This window comes from Equus przewalskii, chromosome 12, assembly GCF_037783145.1.
Source record: "Equus przewalskii isolate Varuska chromosome 12, EquPr2, whole genome shotgun sequence".
NCBI classification, from domain to species: Eukaryota; Metazoa; Chordata; class Mammalia; order Perissodactyla; family Equidae; genus Equus; species Equus przewalskii.
This window is the reverse complement of record NC_091842.1, coordinates 19,739,313-19,757,914: the sequence shown is the minus strand read 5'-3', so window position 1 is coordinate 19,757,914 and position 18,602 is coordinate 19,739,313. Positions and strand designations below refer to the sequence as shown.

Sequence of the window (18,602 nt, the reverse complement as noted above, 5' to 3'; positions counted from 1 at the left end):
GCAACAGTTGTTAGCCCAGGTGCCAATCTTTAAATAAATAAATAAATAAATAAATACTTAACAAAATACACTAGCAGACCAAGTCCAGCAACCTATAAAAAGGATTTTGTACACCGTGATCAGACAGGATTTATCTCAGGAATGCAGGGTTAGTTTAACATCTGAAAATCAATTAATGTAATACAGCATATATCAACAGAATAAAGACAAAACCCATATGATAATCTTAAACAGACATGGGAAAAGCACTTGACAAAGTCCAACACCCCTTCATGATAAAAATACTCAACAATTAGGAATAGAAGGGGACGTCCTCGGGGCCGGCCCCGTGGCCGAGTAGTTAAGTTTGTGTGCTCTGCTGCAGGCAGCCCAGTGTTTCGTCAGTTCGAATCCTGGGTGCGGACATGGCACCCAAGCAAAAAAGAAGAAGATTGTCATAAACTATTATGATCTCAATTAGGGAAAAAAGACAAAGAGGAAGATTGGCAACAGATGTCACCTCGGGGCAAATCTTCCTCAGCAAAGCAAAGAAATGGCTTATCAAGTCATGCAAAGACATATAGAAACCTTAAATGCATTTTACTAAGTGAAAGAAGCCAATCTGAAAGGGCTATATACTGTATGATTCCAACCATATGCCATTCTGGCAAAGGCAAAACCATAGAGACAGTAAAAAGATTTGTGGTTGTCAGGGGTTTGGAGGAGGGATAAATAGATAGAGTACAGGGGATTTTTAGGGTAGTGAAACTATTGTGTATGATACTATAATGGTGGATACATGTCATTATATATTTATGAAAACTCACAGAATGTACAACTCTGTAGGGGGATGTTGTTAATGGGGGAGGCTGTTATGTGTGGGGGCAGAGGGACACGCAAGCTCTCTGTACTTTCAGCACAAGTTTTCTATGAACCCTATACTACTTTAAAAAATAAGTTTAAATAATGATTTGTGCTATGACATGGTTGAACCTTAAAACATTATGCCAATTGAAAGGAGGTGGATAAAAAAGACCACATATCTTATGATTCCATTTATATGAAATGTCCAGAATAGGCAAATCTATGGAGACAGAAAGTAAATTAGTGGCTGCCAGGGGCTGGAGGAGGGGAGAATGGGGGAGTGATGGCTAAGGGATTTCTTTCTGGGGTGATGAAAATGTGCTAAATTGATTGTGGTGATGGTTTCATAACTCTGAATATACTAAAAACCATTGAATTGTACACTTTAAATGGGTGAATTATATAGTATGTAAATAATATATCAATAAAGCTATTTTTAAAAAACGATGTTGTAGTTATAGACATGGAAAGATAGTCAGGGTAATAACTTAAAAACCACCAAACAAACAAAAAACAAGGCTTCCAGGGGGCATTCTAAGACTGTCCCTCCTCAAGCCTCAGCCCGACACCTGCCACTTTACCCCCTCCATTCCCCATCCCCTCCAGGTATTTTGTGCTCTCTGGGTAGTGTCCACGTCTATAGCTCTCACCCAAGAACTGATTTAGGTACGTTGTGAACAAGAGAATAAACGAGTGGGCAAAAATGGGCAGAGCTGGGCCAGCCCCAGTGGCCTAATGATTAAATTTGGAGCTTTCCACTTCATCAGCCTGGCTTCAGTTCCTGGGTGCAGACCTACACCGCTCGTCTGTTACCTGCCACGCTGTGGCAGTGGCTCATATTAAAAAAAGGGTGGGGGGCTACCCCGAGGCGGAGTGGTTAAGTCTGAGCCCTCCGCTTTAGCAGCCCAGGGCTTTGCTGGTTCAGGTCCTGGGCGCAGACATGGCACTGCTCATCAGACCATGCTGAGGCGGTGTCCCACATAGAAGTACTAGAAGGGGGGCTGGCCCCGTGGCCAAGTGGTTAAGTTCACGTGCTCTGCTGCAGGCGGCCCAGTGTTTAGCTGGTTCGAATCCTGGGCGTGGACATGGCACTGCTCATCAGACCACACTGAGGCAGCGTCACACATACCACAACTAGAAAGACCCACAACGAAGAATATACAACTATGTACCGGGGGGCTTTGGGGAGAAAAAGGGAAAAAATTAATTAAAAAAAAAAAGTACTAGAAGGACCTACAACTAGAATATACAACTATGCACTGGGGGCTTTGAGGAGAAGAAAAAGAAAAAAGGTGGGGGCAGGGCCTGCCTGGTGGCATAGTGGTTAAGTTCGGGTGCTCCCCTTGGGCTGCCCAGGTTCCTGGTAGATCCTAGGGGCAGACCTACACACCACTCATCAAGCTATGCTGTGGCAGTGTCCAATACACAAAAAAATAGATTGGCACAGATGTTAGCTCAGCGACAGTCTTCCTCAAGCAAACACAGGAGGATTGGCAACAGACAGATGTTAGCTCAGGGCGAATCTTCAAGGGAAAAAAAAAAGGTGCAGGCAGACAGAGGAGACTCCGAGTGCCCCCAGGTGGCCGTAGGTCTCTGGCATCCCGACCGTACTGGGCCCTCTGCGCCTCAGGCTTCACCACACCCCCAGGAAGAAACACCCAGCCACAGCCCTGACGCTTCCCAACCCTCAGCCTCCGTAGTTCGGGTCCAGGCTCTGGGCTGGGGGCGGCACTGTGGACTCTTCCAGTGTCCGCACTGGTTGGGTGCTCCAACCCAGGGCCGCTGTCTTTTCTGGCTGAGAAGAGCCTACCCCGATGTGGCTTCGTGTGGGGCCAAGCTGCGGCCGGAACAGAGGAATCACGGCGTCGTGGGTCACTCTGGTACTTAGAGTTGGGCAATGGTACAAGAAAATGCCCTAAGGGAATACGGCGGCGACTTGCCTTCGCAACTGTTATTCAGATGCAGTCGGAAGCTTGTCATTTGTTCCCTCCAGTTGCTCTTAACAAAGAAGAGTTAGCTCCGAATACTCAGCTCTAGCTCTTAGAGTTCCTAACCCCTCCTTGGTGCTTGCGGAGATTGGCTTGAGGATGTGGCTTCTGACAGCACCCAGTGATTGGACTGCTCCCATCACTGAAATAACTAGGTCCGCCTTGATTGGCCTCTTGGGCCAGACTCTAAGACGCTGTTGCTAGGTAACGCCTGAAGAAGGCCGGGATCGCGCGCACGCACAGATCGGGCATCCCGAGGAGGTTACAGTGTGGTGACTGGCATTGGTCAGCGACCTCTGCGCGATTCTATCTCGGCTCTTTCTGTTCCCCTCACCCATAAGGCGTCAGAGAGGGCATCCTGGCCACAACATGAACTGGGTTCCTGTCCTGAGAGTAGCCAATTCTAGGGAGCTGAGGACGTTTATGGAATTTCTACATTGCCCCAGGTGCACAACAGCCTTCTCTTGAATCATCTAACCCTAGATGAACGCTCCATGTGAGGGTAGGAAGTGTAGTCCCTATTTAAGAATAAGAACATTGAGGGGCCGGCCCTGTGGCCGAGTGGTTAAGTTCACACATTCTGCTTGTGGTCCAGGGTTTCCCTGGTTCGGATCCTGGGCGTACACATGGCGCTGCTCATTAGGCCACGTTGAGGCGGTGTCCCACATGCCACAACTAGAAGGACCCACAACTAAAATATACAACTATGTACTTGGGGGATTTGGGGGCAGAAAAAAAGAAAAAGGAAAAAAAAAGAAGATTGGCAAAGTTGTTAGCTCAGGTGTCAATCTTTAAAAAAAAAAAAAAAAGAATAAGAACATTGATACCAGGTGACTGGTACCCAGGCCTATCTGGCTGCAAGTCCAGTGCTCTTCCATTGACCTAATCACTAGGGCTTTCCCTTCTGAGCCAGCTCAGCCCTTGAACAGTTCACACACACTCCTGGAGCATAAGTCCCTGGCCACAAGCTGGACTTCAGTGACTTACAAAAGTACTCTTTCCTTTTCTCCAGCGTTTGGAAGGCTGAGTGGGCAAAGTCAGAATTTTATTCTTTGTTGCTCCTAAGCATCTAATAACTGTAGTGTAATAAAAACAACAACCCACACAATGTGGCAGGAACTGTGCAAAATATTCAAATACATTATCTCATTTAATCTTTGAAACAACCTCATCAGGCTGATCATCTCACTTTCTGAATGGGGGTGCTCAAGCTCAGTCCAGTAAGAAACTCTCCACTGTAACATTGCTAAATGAAGAAGCCAGCAATAGAATCCAATGTAGCCAACTTTGAAGCCCACGTACCCTAACTACCGTGCTACACAGCTACTCCTCAGCACAGTAATCGTTCAAAAATATCAAAGTTATGAAAAAACTGTTTCTTGCTTTTCCTCTTTCCCCTGTGCCCCACCCCCATCCAAGAAAGAGATGGTCTTTCTAATTTCAGAGGTTCGCATTGGACCCTCAGTCTATAATTCACTTTCCTTACAGATAGGAGACACAGGGCCTGTGAGAGGCGCATAATTCAGCTAAAAGAGCTCCAGCCTTGGAGTCAGGGGAACCTGTCTTGAGCCTTGGCTCCACCTCTTGGCAACTGTGTAATGTAAGCAAGTTCACCTTGCCAGTGTAGGTTTCTTCATCTCTAAAGTTGGGGTCATAATGTCTACCTGACAAACATGTCACTGAGGTTTAAATGCATTAACTGTGTATACTGTGGGGCATCTGGTAGGCAGTTAATGTAAGGGAGTTATTTTCTGAGGGAGATGGAATTTGGTCAACAAGAGAGATGTTCATTAGCACCTTCTACTGTCGTGAAGCTGTGAGAAATGCCATAAGTATATAATTTTTATTCTTGAAGAAGCCTTGAAGGTTGGGGTTATGGTCTTTGCCCCTTCTTCTTCAGGGTCCCATTCCTTGGCTATTCAGGTATCTCCCACTCCCATGTCCCTGGTGCCCCGCTCACTCTCCCAGGCTGACTACCCTAGACTTCTGAAAGATTTCTGGGTAATGCTTAACATTCTCAGTGCATCTGGATCTAAGAACTGAGACCCCAAATCTTTTGGCTACTTCTTAAGATGTATCTGGATTTTCTTCTACAACCAGAGCATGGTTCTGCTGATGCTTAATCAAAGCTAGTAGCCAGAAAAATACTTCAGGCCTTTGGGAAAAGTATGAGGCCACTTCTCACTCACTCATTCAGGTGATGTCCTTGTGAAAGCTGAAAAGGGCCCTGCACTTCCTGCACGAGTAGTGAGACATTTCTGGGTACTGCTTCTGTGGCTAATTAGCCCCTAGGCCCTACAGAAGAACAGCCACACTCAGGGAAGAGGCAAGGCCATGCACCTTGGGTGCAAGTCAAGGTAGAGAGTTTGCAGAAGGTCCAGCTACAGTCAAGACAAAATATCTGGGGGCGGGCCCCGTGGCCGAGTAGTTAAGTTCGTGTGCTCCGCTTGGACAGTCCAGGGTTTCGCTGGTTTGGATCCTGGGCGTGGACATGGGATTGCTCATCAGGCCACGCTGACGGAGCATCCCATATGCCACAACTAGAAGGACTCACAACTAAAATATACAACTATGAACTGGGGGGATTAGGGGAGAAAAAGCAGGCGGCAAAAAAGACAAAATATCTAATTCCAGGGTTTGCAATGGGGGATTAAAACAGACTTGGATGGACATCTCAGGTTCAAAGGCGTCAGGGCATTGTGAGTAGCAGGCCATGGTCCTGAGCCTCAGTGTGAGGCACCTGCTCTGGCACTGGTATCTCTATCTCCTGAGGTTTCCCGGCTTTCAGTCCCTTCCTTCTGCATCTCCTTCTTGTATTCTGCTGGAAAAGAGAGAGAATCTCAAAATTTGGCCTGTAACCAGTTTTGGTCCACGAGGCTTTCCACTGTTCTTGGAGGGGTGAGGATGAAGGTAGTGGGAAAATTCAAAGACTTGTGTCAGAGCTCCCCTGCATAGTTGGTTAAGAGAGGTGCCCAAGTCCCCATAACTGGCTCACAGTCCTATAGAATCCTGGGACCATTAACCCCTCACCAAGAGCCCATGTTGTCCATGGGCATTGACAGAATGCCTCAGTCAGGGTGTGGTCCTCTCCTGCGAAGGCAGACCTGCCCCCCATACTCCTTTCCAACAACAGGAACCCTCTAGGGACTCCCTAGGACCAGCTCAAGAAAAACCAGGATCCTGAGATCCTCAGCCTGTAGAGAAACGACTTCAACATCCTTTACATTTCAGATTTCTAAAGGCCCAAGGTTAGTAACACATGAGTATTCAGAAAAGTGTAGCTGGAAACCTAAAAAACCCACTAGATTCTAACCCCTTTCTACTAAGTGGCACACTAATCCTGACCTTAACCTTGAAGCGATCAGGAACCTCGACTCACCCCGCATAACTTCCCACTCCAACCAAGGGAAACGTACCCTGAGCTCCAACGCTTAAGTCATCTTCGGGCCCTTTTCCAAAGAGGTCATGCTTCCTGTGGATTCCCATTTACAAAGGACTCTGATCCTCTGCCCCTCAGTAGTGTGGAACTCACCTTCTCCGCCTTAACTTCCTTCCCTGTTAAGCAGGGGTAATCATTTTTTCCTCTTAGGAATGTTGTGAAGATTAGATGAGATAATGTAATTAAAGGTCTTCTTTAGAAACAATGAGGTTCAAGACCTGGGTTCAGTAGGTGCTGAACAAAATTTATTTCTCTTCCTTACTCCCACATTATGACCCTCTATCTCCATATTATTCACTGGAGAAAGGATATGTGAAGAAGGCGTAGTCAAGGGCTGTTATTAGAAACCTATTGTTATATTCCCCAAACCAAGAAGCAGCCTAGTGCCACTTGGAATCTGCGAAAATGGAACTGACCTAAAAAAGGTACTGAAATTGCATCAGATAGTTCTTTAAAGGGAGGTCTTTGTGAGTGATGGGCCCTTGGGCCCTTCCAAGAAGTCTGACTTCAGGCATACACTGGTCCCCTCATCTTGACCTGCCTTCTCTTTGGGATCCCCAGCTTCTGAAGACCACAGACCTCAACTTTTTGTCCCATCCAAGAAACAAAGGTACTCTCAGATCCTGCGGAAGAAGAAATGAGTGAGAGGTGGTGCAGGAGTTCCAGAGGAAGGAATGGGGTGGGGTGGTACAACTCCTGTGTGTCCTCTATCAGGTGTTAGTAAAATTGTTTAATGTTAAGGAAACTGAGGCTCAGAGAAATTAAGTGATTTGCCCACGTCCACACCACATGTAAGGGATGGAGTCAGGATCAGAATCCAAATCTGACATCAGACCCCAAGCACTTAACCACTGCTGGGTACTGAATATGCTGCCTCTGTGATCCACACACAAGTTTAGGGCCACAGAAGCATGGCGGGGGGAGGGGGGGGGGTTGGGCGGGGACCGGGGTCTGGTAGAGTGTCTTTGGTCCCATGCCTCACTTTCAAGAAACTCAAATTTAAACTTTTGATTTTATTCTCAAACAAGTAGTCTGGACCCAAAGACCATTACTAGACCTTAACTTACCTTGGCCTTATGTATTATTTTTCTCTTATAATTATTTTGCGAAGAGCACAATTATATTTCAGTGTAGTTTTGTGTTAAAAGCATCAGTTTGCTAAATGCATAGTTCAGTGTTTTGGGTTTTGGTTTTTTTTTTTTTCCATTTTAAAAATATAATGGCAGCTTAAAGAAAAAAAAAAAAAAAGGAATGGCTAGGACTTCTCCTGACTCTGTATTAGACCCACATCCGCCTAGGTCAGCCGTCTGGAACGTCTCCTTCCCGCCCAGATCCTCCTCACTTGGAGCCCCTGGAGCACCTCTCATTTTGGATCCGGATCCTGAGAAAGTCCCTTAAAAAACCTGGCGAGACACCAGCTTCACCTCTTTTTCTCCCAAAGCAGTGTGATAACCTTTCCTCGTTAGGTCAAGTTAGCCATACTAAATAAGGCATGGTGCAGCCTCCACGCTCTTCGCTGCCCCGGGGTACAAGGGTACGCGGCACTGGGACCCCGGGAGCTCGGCCGGTCCCGCCGATCGCGCGGGTTGATAGGGCGTTTCCAGTCCGCGCCTACAGAGGCGCGCGGCGATTGGGCCTCGGAGGGAGGGGAAGTTTGAATGGCGCTCGCGTGGGAGTAACCTGCAGTAGAGCCATTAGGGATCCTCGTGGGGCGTGTGACCTGCGTGCGGAGAGGAAAAGCCGAAGCGGGAAGACGCATTCAGGGGCCTGCAGGGCTCCCTAGACTGAGCCTGTGGCTGCGCCGGCTGCAATGCAGCTGCCAGAGTGCGGGGGTAGAACCCAGAGGCTCTCCCTGCGGTACTTGGCGTCCAGGGTTGCCCCTCCAGCCCAGGCTGGACTCCACCTGCGCTAGTGAGGAGGTCGAACTTCCCACCCGAGAGCTGAAGGTCTTGGCCAGACTGTGTAGCGGCGGAGTCCGAAATCCGTGGGCGAGTTTGGCACTTACAAATCGTCGACAACTGTCAGTTTTCTCCTGTAAAATAGGGGTGTTGATCCCCAAAGATCATTGTGAAAAGTTCGTACAATGAAAAGTCCTTGTGGAAGTCAAAAATGTGTGAAGGTTTGTATGAAGTGTCCAGAATAAACAAATCTGTAGAAGAAGGGCCAAGGAGAGGGGGGAATAGGAAGTGCCTGCTAACGATAGGGAATTTCTTTTGGGGGTGGTGAAAATGTTCTAAAATTAGATTGTAGTGATGTTAATACATATACAAAAAAATCTTTGAATTGTACTCTTCAGATAGGTGGCTTATGACCTCTATCTCAAGAAAGCTGCTTTAAAATGTATGAAAGTTCTTTGTAACTTCACTAAAAATTTGGAGCACTCTACATATTACAAAATTTCCCCATCTGTCGTCTGATTTGTCCTCCATCCAATCCTCTGAGGTGAGTAGCATTTTAGAAAGGAACACAGATAATTGCAGGGCAGAAGGTGATGAGGATTTTTAGGCTGCTTAATTTTAAAATGGCTTATGATGAGGATTTTTAGGCTGGTTAGTTTTAAAACTACAGATGAGATTCAGGCTCCAAGGAGTGGAATTTGTTTGCCCCTTTGTTGGGAAACATTTACATTTCTAAGGGAAACCTCTATCTGTGAAGATGCCTCCCTCTCTGTGCCAGGAAGAAGGGGGAATGGTCTTATCTCTAGAAGCTCTTAATGGCGAAGGGAAGAACTTAAGTTGGTTGCTGTCTGGCAATCTCATGTAACTGGTTTAGGGCGGTGGCGTCTAACCTTTCTAACCTTTACTTAATCCGATTTGATTCTTGTCTAAAAGTCATGGGATCACTCAATGACCAGACCCCACCTGCACTGATACCATTTTAACTTTTTTTTCATGTTCTTTCCTTTGTCTTGTAAAGAGATGAATCATATACCTATGCCTTAAATTTAGCCCTAACCCTCAACTCGGGGCAGCAGCAGAAGCTCTGACTGCCCGTGGGTCCTGTCCCCACGCACCAGCTGTGCCTGCCCATGGGTCCTGTCCCCATGCCAGCGGGGGCAGCAGCAGCTGCTCTGCCTGCCCATGGGCCCTGTCCCCATGCCAGCAGGGGCAACAGAAGCGGCAGCAGCGGAAGCTCTGACTGCCCATGGGTCCTGTCCCCATGCTACACTATTCTCTAAATAAAAGAGCACTACTGCCAGATCTTAAGAGTCTAAGAAATCTTTCTTTCGACTCCTCGGCTCACCGACCCCGCATCAGAAGGGACAGTGAGAAATGCCCTAGATGATCAGAAGAGACTGAAGAAGGCTTCAAGGAGGAGCCTTGAAGCTGGGCCTTCAACGATGAGAGAATCTGGACAGATGGAGACATCATGATGTCATATGAGAAGACGGAAAAGCATAGGATATATACCACAGTAATAATTAGATCAGTTTGGCGTTAGTGTAGAGCATTTGAGGGACAGTTTTGCAAATGTCTGCTTGGGTAATTTCGTGCTACATAAAATGAACACGATATTTGCAGCTCGATAGACTGGGTAGGGACATCCCAACTCTGTTATTTATTAGTTTTGTGACATTTAGCCAATCACCTTATAGCTATGAGCCTCAGTTTTTTTGTTTGTTTTTTGAGGAAGATTAGCCCTGAGCTAACATCTGCTGCCAATCTTCCTCTCGTTGCTGAGGAGGACTGGCCCTGAGCTAACATCGTGCCCATCTTCCTCTACCTTATAAGTGAGACGCCTACCACAGCATGGCTTGCCAAGTGTTGCCATGTCCACACCCGGGATCCGAAGCTGGGAACCCAGGCCGAGGAAGTGGAACGTGCACACTTAACTGCTGCGCTACCGGGCCGGCCCCTCTCTGAGCCTCAGTTTAATCATAGTGATGCGGGGTCGGTGAGCCAAGGAGTCGAAAGAAAGATTTCTTAGACTCTCAAGATCTGGCAGTAGTGCTCTTTTATTTAGAGAATAGTGGAATAGCATGGGGACAGGACCCATGGGCAGTCAGAGCTTCTGCTGCCGCTGCTTCTGATGCCCTCGCTGGCATGGGGACAGGACCCATGGGCAGGCAGAGCCGCTGCTGCTGCCCCCGCTGGCATGGGGACAGGACCCATGGGCAGGCAGAGCTGGTGCGTGGGGACAGGACCCACGGGCAGTCAGAGCTCCTGCTGCTGCCGCTTCTGCTGCCCCCGCTGGCATGGGGACAGAGCCCATGGGCAGGCAGAGCTGCTGCTGCTGCCCCCGCTGGCATGGGGACAGGACCCATGGGCAGGCAGAGCTGGTGCGTGGGGACAGGACCCACGGGCAGTCAGAGCTCCTGCTGCTGCCCCCAGTTGAGGGTTAGGGCTAATTTTATAAGGCATAGGTATATGATTCATCTCTTTACAAGACAAAGGAAAGAACATGAAAAAAAGTTAAAATGGTATCAGTGCGGGTGGGGTCTGGTCATTGGGTGATCCCATGACTTTTAGACAAGAATCAAATCGGATTAAGTAAAGGTTAGAAAGGTTAGACGCCACCACCCTAAACCAGTTACATGAGATTGCCAGACAGCAACCAACTTAAGTTCTTGCCTCTGGCATTGACCAAGAGCCTCTAGAGATAAGACCATCCCCCCCTCTTCCTGGCACAGAGAGGGAGGCATCTTCACAGATAGAGGTTTCCCTTAGAAATGTAAATGTTTCCCAACAAAGGGGCAAACAAATTCCACTCCTTGGAGCCTGAATCTCATCTGTAGTTTTAAAACTAACCAGCCTAAAAATCCTCATCATAAGCCATTTTAAAATTAAGCAGCCTAAAAATCCCCATCAATAGTCTCTACCTTGCAAAATTGTTTGAAACTTAAATACCACTGTTTTGTGTTGAATTGTGTCTCCCAATACCTCGGATTGTGACCTTATTTGGAAACAGGATCTTCGCCGATGTAATCGAGTTAAGATAAGATCACACTGGATTAGGGTGGGACTTAATGTCATACAACTGGTGTCCTTGTAAGAAGAGAGAACACCAGCCACAGATTAGAAACATGCAGATGCAGACCAAGAAACGTCAAGGATTTTTGGCTACCACCAGAAGCTAGGAAAAGGCGAGGAAGGATTTTACTCAGGATCTCAGAGGGAACATGGCCCTGCCGACACCTTGACTTTGGACTTCCAGCTTCCAGAACTATGAGAGGATAAATTTCTATTTTAAGCCACCCAGTTTGTGGTCCTTTGTTATGGCATCCCTGGGAAATTAATACACGTAGCATATGGTAGGCATTGATAAGTGTTAGTTCCCTCTCTTTCCCTGAGAATTAAACAGCATTTTGGTCCTTACACTGTAGACAGCTGGGAGGTATTAAATGTTCTTGAGCAAGGAAGTTATTGAACCTGGAGATGAGAAGAGGCTTTTGCTTTAGTTCACCCACATGAGAATAAATGGGGGTATTAACTCAGGTGAGAGTAATAGAAATGCACAGGAGGGTCCTTTCGAGAACCTTCTGTGGTCTAGTGTGTTCTAAAAGAATGGCATGGTCTCCACCTTCTATTCAGAGAAAATTCTTATGGATCCCAACCCAGTAAGCCAGTCTCTTGAAACTAGGCTGGAAAGGCCAAGGGTGGGTCCCAGATCCCATTTCATGGTTTTTTCTAATTTAATTTGTTAATGCTCTGCTCCCTCCTTCTTCTTTTCTTCAACAAACAACCTCATTCCCTCTTGAGAAGGAGGAAAATTGATACTTTGTCCTTTCCAAGACTCCCCAGGGCTGCAGAATGCAGTGGACTGCCCAAGCACTCCCTCATTTCTCATTTTCCCTACATCCTCTCCCTCTCTTTTGATTATTTCTCTCTACCTTTGATCTTATTGTTCCATGTTTGCTTGATGGCTTTCCTGTTACTGGCTACTAGTCTGCATTTTCATCACCTATCCCACCTAGGACACATTATGTGTGCACATGCACACACAAGCACACTCCAACCAAGCTTTTGTCCTGCTATTCCACTAAAATAATTCTCTCGAAGTCCTGCCAACCTCCTCATTAAAACACTCTGCCACTTTCTTCCATTGGCTTCTGAATCCCTTTTCGTTTTCTTGGTTTTGTTGTTTGGCTCTTCTGTTTTCTTTGTTACCTTCCTCATTTTTTTTTAACCTCATTTAAGGTATGCTTTTTTTTTTTTCGGTGAGGAAGATTGGCCCTGGGCTAACATCTGTTGCCAATCTTCCTTTTTTTTTTTTCCTTTCTCTCCAAAGCCCCAGCACCTAGCTGTGCATCATAGTTGTAAGTCCTAGTTCCTCTACGTGGGATGCCGCCACAGCATGGCTTGATGAGCAGTGTGCAGGTCTGTGCCCAGGATCTAAACTGCCAAACCCCGAGCCACCAAAGTGGAGTGCGGGAACCCAACCATTGTGCCACCAGCCAGCCCCTACCTCCCTCATTTTTAAGTACATTTCCCCAAGGTTCAGGCATCCAACTTCTTTCCCCTGCTTTCAATTGTCATTATATCCTCTAGGCCAGTGATTCTCAACTGTGGGTGATTACTCTCCCCCCCGCCCAGGGGACATTTGGCAATATCTAGAGACATTTTTTGGCTATCACAAGGGGGAGAGGCAGGGAGGGGGAGTGGGGACAGAGAAGAGATGGGTGTGTGCTACTGACATCTAGTGGGTAGAGGCTAGGGATTCTTCCACTAAGCAATGTACAGTGCACAGGACAGCTCTTCACAAGAATGATCGAACACAAAATATTAACAGTGCTGAGGCTGAGAAATCTCCCTCCAGGTCTACACATCTAACTGGCTGCTGAATAGTTTCAGATGGTTGTTGAGCCATGAACTTATTTTTTTCTAGACATTTTAATTGACTATTCAACAACACTTCAGTCCTGTTACTGGCATATTAGAGCTAATGTCCTGTTATCTAAGTCCCTTCTTTCATGGCTTTCCCTGCCAGTCCAAAGAGTTTGCCATACACTAGCAGCTTAAGATAAATCACTAGGGAAAACAACAGGCAGAGATCCTCTCCTCAAGGAGCTTACATTCCAAAGGGGGAGAACAGATAATTTCTAATAAGCATAGATAAGTGATTCTCCCAGATAACTCTATAACCCTTCCTTTCTTTTCCATTCCAGTCATTCCACCTGTGGATAATACACTGCCCCAAAATTTAGTGGCCTAAACCACAAACATTTATCATCTCACAGTTTTGTGGGTCAGGAATTTGGGATAGGCTTAGCTGGGTAGTTGTAGCTCAGGGTTTGTCATGAGGTTGCAGTCAAGGTGACGGCCAGGGCTGCAGTCATTTGAAGGCTTGACGGGGCCTGGAGGATCTGTTTCCGAGCTCACTCACACAGCTGTTGGCAGGAGGCCTCAGTTTCTTACCATGTGGTTCTCTCCATAGGGTTCCATACGGCTACATATGACATGTCAGCTGGCTTCCTCCAGAGCAAGTGATCTGAGAGAGAGAAAGAACTAAAGAGAGTTCTTTTGGGGCTGGCCCCGTGGCCGAGTGGTTAAAGTTTGTGTGCTCTGCTTCGGCAGCCCAGGGTTTCACTGGTTCGAATCTTGGGCGCGGACATGGCACCACTCATCAGGCCATGTTGGGGTGGCGTCCCACATGCCACAACTAGAAAGGACCTATGACTAAAAAAACAGAAAAAAAATTCCACAACTATGTACCGGAGGGCTTTGGGGAGAAAAAGGAAAAATAAAATCTTTAAAAAAAATTAAAGTAAAGAGAGTTCTTTTTATGACCTAGTCCCCAAAATCACACTGCCACTTCTGCTTTCTTCTATTCATTAGATTTGAGGCACTAGGTCCAGCTCATATTTAAAAGGAGGGAATTAGGCTCCAACTCTGAGGGGGGAAGATTCAAAGAATCTATGGACTTATTTGTCAAACCATGACACCTCTCTCCCTGTTATATCTAGCCTAGTTTAATAACTTGCTTCTCATATAAACCCACTCCCAAATCCATCTTGCACAGGAGTTACTAAAACCTCCTAAAGCATCGTCTTAATTTTGTCTTGTCCTTCCTTAAAAATCTTTACTATAAAACACATGTGCTAAGTGACACGTATGTAATGGTTGTCACTGAAGCATTGTTTATAATACTGAAAGATAGAAAACAATTAAATTCTCATCAATAGGAGAGTGATTAAAGAAACGCTGATATTCACACAATGGAAAACTCAGCAGCTGTTGAAAACAACATGGAAATGCTAAGGAAAGAACTCCTGGATATATTAAGCTAAGAGCAGAACAGTGTGTGTAGTATGCTACCTCCTGAATATAAATAAGGCAGGGGAAAAAAGAATAGAAATGGACATTCGCTTTTATTGGCACAAAGAAACTCTGGAGGATGGATAAAAATCTAATAAGAATGATTTCCTATAGGAGGCCAGGAATGAATAGAAAAGTGTTTTTAAAATGAAAACCATGTGAATGAATTATCTATTAAAAAGTAAATGTAAAAAACATCAATAGTTCCTTATTCCATGCAGCATCCATTCACTCAATAAGTTGTTCACTTATTCATTTAACAAATCTTTATGGAGTCAAGCAAAGCAATGCCTGGCAGTCCTCGCTTTTTACCCACAACCCTTTTCCTCCAACTAAGCTGACCTTTGCTGAGCCCTAAATAATCCTTGTTTCTTTGAGGATCCCCCCAAGTTTCTGAACTTTGTGCCCTAAATTTGTGGTCTAAACCAGTGCTTCTCAACAGGGGCAGTGCTACCCCATAGGGAGCGTTTTGTGTGTTTGTGGGAGTGTTTTTTTGGTCACAGTGACGGAGGACCTATTGGCATTTAATGAGTGGACCCAGGGACATCAGCTGTCTTACACAGTACTAGGCAGTCCTGATCAATGAAAAACTGTCCCTTGTGCTCCACTGTTTTCAGAATGCCCTGTGGACATTCGTGTAGGTGAAAACAGGTTTGTAATTATCTGAGTACAGAACCTAAATTCATTTTATATGCAAACACAAACTTAAAAGTACAGCTTTAATTCTGACTGTCCCAGAAAGGCACACACCTATATAAATTGAGGGAAGATTGTATTTTGTTTTGTTTGGAACTTTACCAAGAATTGTTTGCCATTGTGGAAAATCATGATGCAGATGGCTACACTTGAATTCGAATCACCAAGACAACCCATCCGTGCCAATCTGAGTTTGTGGCTGCTGTATTCATAGAAACCCTAGGTGTAGGCGCAAGCATATGACCACTTCACTAAATCTTCCCGCAAAGCCCTACCCAAGTATTTACATATTGAGGTATACATTATTTAAAAAAAAATTAGAGAATAACATAATACAGAAAAGTGCACAAATCCTAAGAGTAAGCTCAATGAATTTTCACAAAGTGAACACACTCCATAATCAGTACCCAGCTCAAGGAACCGAAAGTTTCTAGCACCCTAGACTCCCTTCACGCACCTTCCAGTCACTGCCTTTCCCAAGGGTACCCACTAGTCTAATCCTGACATTATAGATCAGCTTTGCCTCTTTTTGAACATCATACAAATGGAATCATACGCTATGACATATGTATCTCTCTTTTCTGTCTGACTTCTTTTGCTTCTAAAATTCTTTCATATTGTTGCTTGTATTTGTAATTTTTATTCTAAATTATGTATACTAGTGGATACACATTTTTAAATAAATGACTTTGTCCTTTAAATTATAGTAAGGGTTATGTTGAATTTTTTTTAAAGTAGAAATGTAGATGGGTTATCTCTCTATTCATTTATTTCATCATAGTAAAAGGAGCTTTCAAAATATTTATTCTAAAAGGCATGCATTACTTCTGATAGGCTGACAACCCAATTATTTGCAGCTCCTGAGTTTTGCCCTGCACCTCTGCACAGGTGTGATGACCCATGCACAGTCTCCCTTCCCCACCCCCTTTCCTCGAATTCTCAGATGATTCATCACTTTCTCCGAGAAGTCTTCTGCTCTTCTAACCCTGCTCATGTGCTCTTTTGGGAACCTGGATATAAGCTGAGTTTAGCATGTATGTCACTATGCCCTGGTCTATTTAGCGGTCTCTCTCCCTGAGGACAAGGATTCTCACTGTCTTCTTCCCCATAGTATCTTTTGTGTGTGGCATATGGCTGAAGTTCAGCAAATGTGTTGAACAAATAAATGGACACTTCAGCCCATATTTGGAGCCTTCTTGACCATCCACAGCCCTTGCCGTCCCTCGTCTAGGCCTCTTACGCTGGAGGAAAGGTTATAACGGTGTGACTCAGTTTTGTGTCTGTATGTCATGGACCTCCCTGCCCCAGAATTGCCATTCTAGTCCTGAGTACCACTGTCCCTCCACCTTCCCGGCCTGTAACATCAGGCACACTCATTTCCAGAAACCTCTACCTGAACTTGTTTTCTGAGTGTTGTCTACAGCTGGCCTCCACCTGAAACCATAGGATGCCAGGAATTGCCTTTAGACAACACGCAGCTGTCCAGCTCAACTTCCTCCACTTCAGTTGAGCCAGATGTCCTCACAGGTACCATCTGTGCTCATTTTCTATTTTTTCTCAGGAGTGATAAGAGCATTCAAAATGCCTTTAAGGAATATGTCTGCGGTGTAGACTTAAGCTTCTCTCGAAAACAGCTTACTTTCTGAAATATCTGCATAGTAACTGCGGCAAGGACATTCAAAATTCAGATATTCCATTTTATTTAATGCTAAACACTAGTATTTTTGTTGGTGATGGTATAAGTCCGGGTCCAATCAGGAGAGAAAAACCACATAGTAATTTTAACAAGGAAAAGATTAGGGGGCTGGCCCTGTGGCCGAGTGGTTAAGTTCGCGAGCTCCACTGCAGGCGGCCCAGTGTTTTGTTGGTTCGAATCCTGGGCGCAGACATGGCACTGCTCATCAGACCACGCTGAGGCAGCATCCCACATGCCACAACTAGAAGGACCCACAACGAAGAATATACAACTATGTACCGGGGGGGGGGGGGTTGGGGAGAAAAAGGAAAAAAATAAAATCTTTAAAAAAAAAAAAAGGAAAAGATTATTATAAAAAATTATCAACTGTTACAGGGAATTAGGGAAATGAGAGATTGGATTGTGTACAGTTTCCTAGGGCTGCCATAACAAATTGCCACAAACTAGGGGCTTACGACACCACAAATCTATTCTCTCATGGTTCTGGAGACCAGAAATCAGAGATCAAGGCATCAGCAGGACTATGTTCCCTCTGAGACCATGGGGAGAGTCCTCCCTTGCCTCTTCCTAGATTCTGGTGGTTGATGGCAGTCTCTGGCATTCTTGGTTTGCAGATGCACCCTCCAATCTCTGCCTCTGTTGCCACGCGGCATTCTTCCTGTGTGTCCTCACATAGCATTCCTCTGTCCCTGTGTTTGTGTCCAAATTTCCTTCTTCTTACAAGGACATCAATCACTGGATTAGGGCCCACCCTAATCCAGAATGACCTCACTGATTATATCTGCAAAGACTGTATTTCCAAATAAGGTCACAGTCACAGGAACGGGGCGTTAGGACTTAAACATATCTTTTTGGGGGACACGATTCTGCCCACCACAGATAGTACGAAGTAAAGAGAATTCTAAAGAATGCAGGAATAACAGATATAAGGAGCAGCCACTACCCTTCAGCTGGAGGTATAGCACCCAAGAAAGATCCTTTATTTGGGCCTCCCTGGGGATGAGATCCAGAACCTTTTTTTTTTTTTTTGGAAGATTAGCCCTGAGCTAACTACTGCCAATCCTCCTTTTTTTGCTGAGGAAGACTGGCTCTGAGCTAACATCCATGCCCATCTTCCTCCACTTTATACATGGGACGCCTACCACAGCATGGCTTTTGCCAAGCGGTGCCATGTCTACACTCGGGATCTGAACTGGCAAACCGTGGGCCGCCGAGAAGAAGAACGTGCGAACTTAACCGCTGCACAACCGGGCCAGCCCGAGATCCAGAACTTTTTGAGAGAGAACAGAAGTTGCTGGGTGCCGCTCTGGTGGAACTTGCTGGAAATCTTCCCTCTAGGGTGCCAGGGAAAACTGTTCATGGGAAGGTGTCTCACCAGAGGCACTCCACTACAAAACTTTCCAAGGGGTGTACCAGGGGAAGCTGCTGGCCATTGGGTGCCGCTGCCCACTCACTATGCACTGCAAGAACCGGGCACTGGAGAAGCCGCCTGCACTGCAGAAGCTGGGAGCTGGGGAATCCACTTGCACTGCAGGAGCCTGCCAAGAGGGCTCCGTGGAACCAGGAAGCAAAACCCTTTCTTCCTGCAATGTCTCACCAGCTGTCTACTGACAAAACTTAATATAATGCCAGCCAGCAAAGAAAAAATACTTAAAGGGTCCAGATTCATTTTTGCAGAGCAGGTA

General features: G+C 45.9%; 1 long non-coding RNA gene across 2 annotated transcripts in view; it reads right to left on the bottom strand.

Annotated features, from left to right (window-relative positions):
• Positions 1 to 5,442: 5,442 nt before the first annotated feature.
• Positions 5,443 to 18,602, bottom strand: part of LOC139074880 (uncharacterized) — a 25,760-nt gene continuing 12,600 nt past the window's right edge. Inside the window, exon 2 of one of the 2 annotated variants that reach the window (XR_011524761.1) lies at positions 5,443 to 5,652. This is a non-coding gene — a long non-coding RNA (uncharacterized lncRNA). The remainder of the gene's footprint in view (positions 5,653 to 18,602) is intronic. The other variant, XR_011524760.1, reaches the window with a different exon arrangement.